Raw genomic sequence first — 9,313 nt, forward strand, 5'->3', positions numbered from 1 at the left:
ATTCTGTTGTGATGATTTTGTCTCCACAGTCCACGATGCTGCTTCGACGGTTGTTTTTTTGATTTTTGTGCCACTGAGGGCTGGATAACGCAGGGATCCGTCTAGGGGATGTGCAGTCATTCATAGGTTCCTGTGCCCCAACTTGCATTGCATTGTTGGTACCCATGGGGAATTTCTGAATCCTTGGGGTGTGGACACAGATGCTCTCTCTTTGAGTTGAGCGATGCCTTATGTTTGGCTGACGTCCTTTGACGTTGGTGGAGTATCCCGATTTATCCTTATTCGGGTGACTCTTTTTAATTTTTGGATTTTGTTGCCTCTGTGTAGGCTGTTATCCGCCAGGGGATTTTGTCATTGGTTGTGATTGGCCTCTTCTGTTAGGCAGATCATCTTGATGTTCAATGATAGGCTGAGAGCCGGATTCCGCTTGGGGAATGATTATTGATATTTTCGATTTTTTCTCTTTTTTGAAAGAGTGCCTCTGAATAGGCGAATTATCTTGGTGTTTGATGATTGGCTGAATGCCGAATTCCTCTTGGGGAATGGTTATTGATCTTTTTGATTTTTTCTCTTTTTGAAGGGGTGCCTCTTGAGTAGGCGACTGGGGATTTGAAGTTCAGTGTTCGGCTGAGTGCCAAATTCCGCTTGGGGAATGGTTATTGATGTTTTTTTGATTTTTCTCCTTTTGCAGGGATGCCTCTGAGTAGGCGACTGGGGAATGTGGGATCTTATGTATCCCAGAGTATTATTTAGGAAGCCTCTGCAGGCTTAGCCTCACTCAGCGCTTGAGTCAGAGAGCTATCTTCTACCGAGGAAGTTTTAAGTCCTTTGACTAGATATACTGCTTGGGCGATCGTGCTTCCATTGGGAATTTTGTCGATCTTGCTTTGATAGCTCTCGCTGGGGATTTGTTCCGTGAGCTTGAGTTGAGATTTCTCTGGGGAGTATTATTTCTGCGAGCCTCTCCAGGCTCATTTATTCTGTACAGTTGGGGAGTATTATTTCTGCAAGCCTCTCCAGGCTTTAGTTATTCTGAGGGAGTATTATTTCTGCAAGCCTCTCCAGGCTCAGTTATGATGAAGGAGTATTATTTCGGCAAGCCTCTCCAGGCTCAATTATTTTAAGAGAGTATTATTTCGGCGAGCCTCTCCAGGCTCAATTATTCTGGGAGAGTATTCTTTCGGCGAGCCTCTCCAGGCTCAATTATTCTGGGAGAGTATTCTTTCGGCGAGCCTCTCCAGGCTCAATTATTATGGGGGAGTATTGTTTCGGCGAGCCTCTCCAGGCTCAATTTTTTGGGAGAGTATTGTTTCGGCGAGCCTCTCCAGGCTCAATTATTCTGGGAGAGTATTATTTCGGCGAGCCTCTCCAGGCTCAATTATTCTGTACGATGAATTGGTTTTTTGTTCAGCCCGAGAATGCGAGCTGAGGCGTCTTTTGGAGAGTATTATTTCGGCAAGCCTCTCCAGGCTTAATTATTCTGTGGGAGTATTATTTTAGCAAGCCTCTCCAGGCTCAATTATCTTGTGGGAGTATTATTTTAGCAAGCCTCTCCAGGCTCAATTATTTTGTGAGAGTATTATTTTGGCAAGCCTCTCCAGGCTCAATTATTTTGTATGGTCAGAGAGTATTGTTTCGGCGAGCCTCTCCAGGCTCAGTTATTCTGAGAGTATTATTTCGGCAAGCCTCTCCAGGCTCAATTATTCTGTGGGAGTATTATTTTAGCAAGCCTCTCCAGGCTCAATTATTCTGTATGAGGCGATTGATTTTCTAAATCTTTTGCCTTTTTTGTCGTTTTTTGGCTTTTTCTGTATTTTTGCCTCTTTTGTTAGTTTCGGCTTTTTCTGTATTTCGCCTTTTTTGTTGATTTTGGCTTTTTCTGTATTGAATTTAAATTGCTAGAGAATTTAAAATCAAACAGTGGAAATTTTCATTAAATAGAAAATAAGTTTGTACGAGAGAAATCAAAAGAAATCAAAAGATGGGACACAGCCCAAACAAACTAAATACATAAAAATTAAAGGAAGCAATCCGGTCTTCACTCATCGGCCGGCGGATCCTGAGGAGGAGTGGGGTAGTGGCTATGGAGCCAAACTGAGAGGTTGTCGAAACCCTGCACCAAGCTGTCTAGTCGAGTATCGGTACTCTGCTGCCATGTACCGACACTATGCTGAAAAGCATCGAATCGCGTGTCGATGCTCTGCTGAAAAGCATCGAATCGCGTGTTAATGCTTTGCTGCAGTGTGTCGAAGCGAGCGTCAAAGTATCCCCTGTCCGACCGTGATGTGCTAGCCTCTGGCTGTGGGGCGTCGCCTCCCTCAAAGTCGAGGTTGTTGAGGAGGTCGTTGAAGGTCTCGAGGCCATCTACTCGCACAAACCCCCCTCCTGGCGATCTAGCGATGATCTTCATGTTAATCAGGGTAGAGGCACCAATCAGCTTCGGCGCCAATGCCCCTGGCTCTGCACCATCGGGACATCCCCATGTCTCCGCCAGCTGTGAGAGGAGTGGGGCAACCAAGATGTACCCCTGTCTGGACTCTCCTCCCTCTCGTACCCCAAGCTTCTTCACGTGCTCGAGGAAGAAATATCCAGGATTAGCCTTCCGGCCGGTGGCCATGCAATATAAGGCCAGCAGATCCGGCCGTGTAATCGACTCCGGACTCTTGGACCTACCATGAATAGTACTGGTGAGGATCTTGTGACAGATCCTAAGAGCAGTCGGGAGCCGGGAGCCCTTCACCCCTGGATGATAATCCCGTCGGCCAGTGAGCAAACTCCACATCTCAACCGGAGTCCACTGATCAGGCCACTCGCATATGGCATCTCGGAATGCCAGCTGATCAGTGCGGCTGAAAAACCCTGCCTGGACGTTGAATTCGTCCAACGTCAGCGAGCGGTATCCTTCATTCATCCAGAAGTCCACCGCGCAAACATCCTCCCCATAGCTGTTAGTCGACTCCGTGACGCCGACTGTAGCCAAGAACTCCTTCGTGGCCGTCAAATATAGCTGGGATGGTGGATTAAGAACAAATCCCCATCCTATGGCGTCGAAGTAGCTCCTGACATCGTTCTCCAAGCCCACTGCTCGGAGAAGCTCAAAGTCGAGCACCCTTGACGGCTCGATGGTGAACGTCTCTATGAGCTCCAGTCGTTGTCTGTGTCGATCTGTCAACTCACGTCTAGGTGGGGCTCTCTGCCTTTTCCTGGATGACTCTGCCATTTTTCTGAAGAGATTTTGGGAGTACACTCACAAGCAAGGATGCAGAGAATGAAGATTGGATGCAAAAAATGAGAGGGGGGAAGGCTTATTTATAGGCAAATTTTCGCCAATACGGCCCGTATTGGATTCAATACGGCCGTATTGGCTTTTCTGTTAGTGTACAAAAATTTCTACCAATACGGACCGTATTAAACTTAATACGGTCGTATTAGCCTTGAATACGGGCGTATTGGATTTTAATACGCCCGTATTGAAGTTAAAACGTTGCGCTTAACGTTAACTTCAATACGGCCGTATCTATACCAATACGGGCGTATTGGGCCCCCTTTTTTTTTTTTTTTTTTTTTTTTTTTTTGAATAAACAGAGAATAAGTGATCTTCTAGTACACCTATCATCTGTATGCATGTATGCAAATATGATGCACCTAGTTCTATTTGATTCGTTTTTCAAAAGAATTAATCGATGCGTTCTTTGTTTGGATTTTGCCATTCCTTCTGGACAGACTGTGCTTTGCCGATTTCTGTAACCGAGGAATGATGCGTATTTTGATTTTGGTGTCATCAACCAAATGATTTTTCCCTTCCTTTAGAAGATGTGTCAACCCTCCTATTGACCACTATATCTCCATGTTTCCACTAGATTATTAAAAAAATCGTTGGGACAAGAGAGAAAAGAAGGAAAGGATATATATTTTCAAAAGTTTGTGTTTTAGAAGGGATTATTTATTTTTGAAAAAAATTGGATTTTGAAAGAATGGCTGGCCAATGGTAGGCTCAAGTGTTTAGGTTAGTTTGATTAAACACTTATGAGGTTAAGCACATCTTTGTTATTAATGATTGTGTTTTGACAACTTGGATAGCTCTTCTTGAGCCCCTTGTTGAATTCCATTGATGGTACCATCATGGATTTATTTTGTTCTTTTTCTTTTTGATGGCCCTTACTTTTGCCTAAAACACCCATTTGTGGTGTCTTAGCGGGCTTTTGTTTTTGTTTATTATTTTGTAACCCTAATTTTTGCCTAGGTCACCCTTTTGTGGGATTCCTAGCGGGTCTTATGCTCTTATTTTTGCGCAGCCCTCTTTTTGGGTTTCCTGCCGAGCTTCTTTTATATTTTTAGGATTTCTTTTTATCCACGATGACACTTATTGAAACCAAGAAAAGGTGCTCCAAGTTGTCGTGCACACTTCCACGCAAAATGATGTGGGTTTATTGATTATTAAGACGATTTTAACCTCTCTTATGTTCATTCAAACAGGGTTAAATAATGTGGTTTAGAATTTTATTGCAAGCAAGAAAAGAAGCAATAAGAAATAATGAAGAATGATTTTATTATAATCATAGTGGAAACATGTGCCCTATCGAGGCTCGGGGGTCGGGCTGTCCCCGAGGAGTGATCTCTAATAGTCACTGAATTTACACATTCCTATTAGAAGGAAAAGGACACTTGATGACGACAGCTGGCCTTGACGTTTGTGAACCAGCCTTCCTAAAGATCTGGCTTAAAGAACATTGAGAAGGATCTTGATTCCTCTTCGTTCTTTGATCTTTGCTAGGGTTGTATCCTAACCCTTGTTTCCCCGGATTATCCTTGATAATGGGTAGCTCCGGGATTCCTTGGGAGTCCTTGCCTAATCCTTGTCCTGGCAAGTATCCGTTCTTTGTGAGCATATGAGCTACCTTCTTCATTTCTCGGGGAAATGTCTCAACATTGGCGATTTCCAATGCTTGGAAGGCGGTTTCCAAAGCTTCCTCTGCTGCATCCACATAAGGTATGTTGGATGGCTTGCTGATGAGTATGTCATCTTCAGCTTGCACGGTCACCAGTTTGTCACCCACTATGAACTTGACTTTCTGGTGGAGCGTAGAGGGTACAGCTTTCGCATCATGAATCCAAGGTCGGCCGAGGAGACAGCTGTATGCAGGAGTAATATCCATCACTTGAAATTCGACGTTGAAGATAGTGGGTCCAATTTGGATTGGAAGATTGATTTCTCCCACTACTTCTCTTTTAGATCCGTCGAAAGCTCGAACTATCATGTTGCTCGGGCGCATTTGGACTCCCTTGATTGCCACTTGATCGAGCGTTCTTTTTGGCATCACGTTCAAGGAAGATCCATTATCTACCAAGACTTTAGCGATGTAATACTCCTTGCACTTTACAGAGATGTGCAAGGGCTTGTTGTGGTTTGGTCCCTCAGCGGGGATCTCTTCATCTGTGAAAGTGAGGTGATCATTAGCCATGATGTGACTAACAATCCCCTCAAATTTGTCTTGGGAGATGGAATGCGACACATATGCTTCGTTCAAGACTTTCAACAAAGCTTGTCGATGCGGTTCAGAGTTTAGGATCAATGACAGCAGAGTGATTTTCGCAGGCGTCCTGTGAAGTTGATCCACAATGGAGTACTCACTTTGTCGAATGTACTTCAACAGCTCATCAGTCTCCTCCTCGGATTCTTTTTCCTCGGTTTTCTTTTCTTCTTTTTCTTTATTCTTGGGGGCTTTATCATGAAGATCTTCGGGAGTGTAGATCCTGCCACTCCTAGTCATGCCCCCAAGTCCAGCGATGTTGGAGATATCGCTGTTGGCAGAAGAATGGATGTCGTATATCCATGGCACAGCCTTATTTGATTCGTAGGGGAAAGGCTTTGGAGCGATGATCCTTAACGGCGTCGGACCTTCCCCTTTGTCTGTCTTGATTACCAACAACGGAGTCGCCGTATGCTTGCTTGGTGCAGTTGTTGGTTTGCATTTAATTACCAATGGCGTGCGATCCATACGCATCGATTATTTCTTTCTTTTTATTAATATTTATTATTAAATTACCAGGAGAGATAAATGCAAATGAATGACTAATGAGATGCAAAGGCAATTAATCTCAATTTTTATTAATTGAAGAAAGTGTACAACTTTTATACAATGCTTTGAAGCAATTTTTTACAAAAGGAGAAAAGCCGGTAAAAACCCACAGGCGGGTTCATATGTCTTTGCCATTCATCTTCGGCTTCCTCCACATGGCGGCCCATTGCTTCAATCTGAGTGTGGACCGCTTGGCTCATATCATCACTGATTTTCTGAGCATCTTTCGCTTTTTGTATATGATAGTTGATCATGGCCTGCAACTCATTAAGCTCATCCTCGGCCCGATCCTTCTCCTCTTGGAGTTTGGCCATTTGTGCCAATCCTTCCCTTTCCTTTTTGCGGAAGCCAGAAAGATTTGCGGCTTGTCGTTGAACAACTTCTCGCCATTGTTGCGCATCGGATCGAGTCAAAAGCAGATCGTCTTGCATATCCTTGATCAACTGTGCCTGCTTTGAATACTCGGCCTCAAGGTGTGCTATCTTCATGTTGACTTCTTGGAGTTGACTACTCGGTTCAACCTTTGGCATTTTGGGTGTCCGAGAAGCCTTCTCATTGAGGTTAGCACACTCATCCTTGAGCCGCTCTATCTCGTGGTCTTTCTTCTTGCATTGCCTTTGAAGACCATCAATAATAAAACTGGATTCTTCATTTTTCTCTTCAAGAACTCTCATCTGAGCTCTCATGATTTCCAGTTTCTTGGTCAAGGCGTCGACTTGCTCTTGCAACACCTTCCTTGTTGCTGTGGTTGCACAAGAAGTGGATGGTTGAGGCATCCCCCTCTCGCTCCTCCATTTCTCATAATCAATGGAGACGGATACCCGAGGCTTTCCAAGCTCGAGATCTCCCTCATAGGTTGGTCTCTCCCACGCTTTCATGACAGCGTGCATGTCCTTCTGATGTTCAGAATCGAAGGAGAAACACAACCCTCCAAGCTCCTCTTGAACAGGAACAATCTGAGTCCTCATAAGTTGTCTCATAACCAATCTAGGTGAGTAGGCTATGCAACCTCTGAGGCCCATCAATGGTATGCTTGGATAACTACCGCATTTCGTCAATACATTACTTGGACGGAACCAAGGACAAACCCACGTGAAGTGCTCAATACTCCACTGTTCCATCTCCTCCTTCCATTCGGAAGCATAGCGGCGGCGTACGGGGATCTTCGAAAAACTTCTCAACGGATCAGGCAAGGTCCCCATGTGACTAGAGGCATAGAAGTGTGTGATGCCCCATACATACAACAAGGAGGTACAACATCGGATAATCTTCCCTTGCTTCTGCTGAGATAGGTTAACAGAAAGCAAGGTGTCGGCAAGAATGGCAGGCACGGGACTTTTCATGTGTACGTCCCAAGCGAAGAAAGCGTCCATAGCAGCATGGTCCACTGTGTTAGCGTGAAAGGGGAATAAGATCGTCCCAAACACGGCTAGCGCTAGAGTCTTGTTGAAAGCTAACCAATCTCCCTCATCAGCCAAGGAAGAAAGGTGGTCTTCAATCATAGCAAGCTTCCAACCCCTGATACTGCCGTTCCCCACTAAAGCGGATGATCGTGATGGCAGTTTGACTTGAGTTGCGACCCTCTCTACGGCCACATGATTTCCATGGAAGATATAGACCCCTGCTGATTTGGGCCATCGAAGCATGAGTTCGTACTCCTCGAGAGTAGGAACTAAGTCAAACTGGGGAAACTCGAAACAATGCAGATCGAGACTCCAAAAATGGACCAATGCTCTCAGAAAAGCTGGATCCACACAGATCTTCATCAAATCGAGGACTCGTCCATAAGATTTTTCGAACTCTATACGAGCCTCTCGTGGCATCAAGGCACAGAGGTGATCCAACCTCTTGGCACGGTACAATAAGAAGTCCACTTTCTTCAATTGCCCTTGCATTCCCCTAGATCCCTCCATAATCTACAATAAAATGCATGATATAAGATGATGGAGATGAATATGCATGCATAGTGTTTATTTAACTAAGCATTATCATGTTTTAGGATTTTCCTAAGATGATGCATGATATTGCTTGGTTTGGATAAATACATATTTTTTCTTTTGGATATTTTGTATCTTTTTTGTATTTTTTGGGTGAAAAGGGAAACTACCTATATGAATGCAATGAAGGTAGATGTTAACACCATGTACTAGAAGATCTTTATTTCTATTTATTCTTATTATTATTTTAAAAGAATGTTGTATGTTTAAAAGGTGCAATGTATGCTCATACAATGTCACATAAAAATGCACAAACAATTCACTCATCCACGAACAGTCACGAGCGAATCACGAGGTAGGGGTCTCCTGCAGAAAAGTGCATATTCAAGGAGGTTCTAACTGTTCTCACTTGGTCAAAGGCCCCCAAGGTGCCCCCATTATAGGGACCCAATTCCTCTCGTCGTAAGTCGATGGAAAGTTCCAACGCACTGTCGGACTTGAGTTCATGGTTATCACCTTGAGTGATGTTTTCCGACAACGGTCTACGGGCACCTATAGACCCATTCGACAACCGGCCGTACTAACATCCACTCCCTATGGATTACCACTCATGCCCCCGGGTATAGAGGGAACTGTTGTGTGCAAAGGTTTGTGTACAGTTTGTATTTCAAACAATTGCGTAAATTTAAAAATACAACAGTTATTAAAGCCAAATAGATAAACATGTTATCATACAAGTGAGGGGTAATAAAGTAATTTTAAACTATTATTTGTTAAAAATAATCTGTCACTAAATGGGACTGACTCTCAAGGCATCCCCAGTGGAGTCGCCATCTGTCGCCACCGGCCCGAAACGGGCCTCGGCGGTCGCGAAGACGGTCGAGCTCGCTTTTTTATTTTGGTTTTGAAAATGTATTGGATTATTAGAACGACTTGTTCTCAAACTGAGACCTTGTCGATCTTATCCAATTTATTTATTAAAAGTCTCACCAATCCATATTAATCCCAAGCGGGACCCTCCATGGATTAGTGGTTTTCGCAAAAGGAGGGTTCGTGGAGTCGCCACCAATGTTTTACTCAAAACATTGGAAAAAGGGATAAGGCAATTGATTTTATAAATCAACTTTGGCCATTACAACCAGAGTTGGGTAAGGGAGTCGGTTACGCGTGGGGAAGGTGTTAGCACCCCACAGCGCCCCTTTCGGGTTCCCTATGACAGATTATTTCTAAAATAACAGCGTAAAATTACTAAATTACCCCTATTTATTCTAAGCGATTATAAATTAACTATCTACA

The sequence above is a fragment of the Cajanus cajan genome, chromosome 8, assembly GCF_000230855.2.
Source record: "Cajanus cajan strain Asha chromosome 8, NIPB_CcT2T_4, whole genome shotgun sequence".
NCBI lineage: Eukaryota > Viridiplantae > Streptophyta > Magnoliopsida > Fabales > Fabaceae > Cajanus > Cajanus cajan.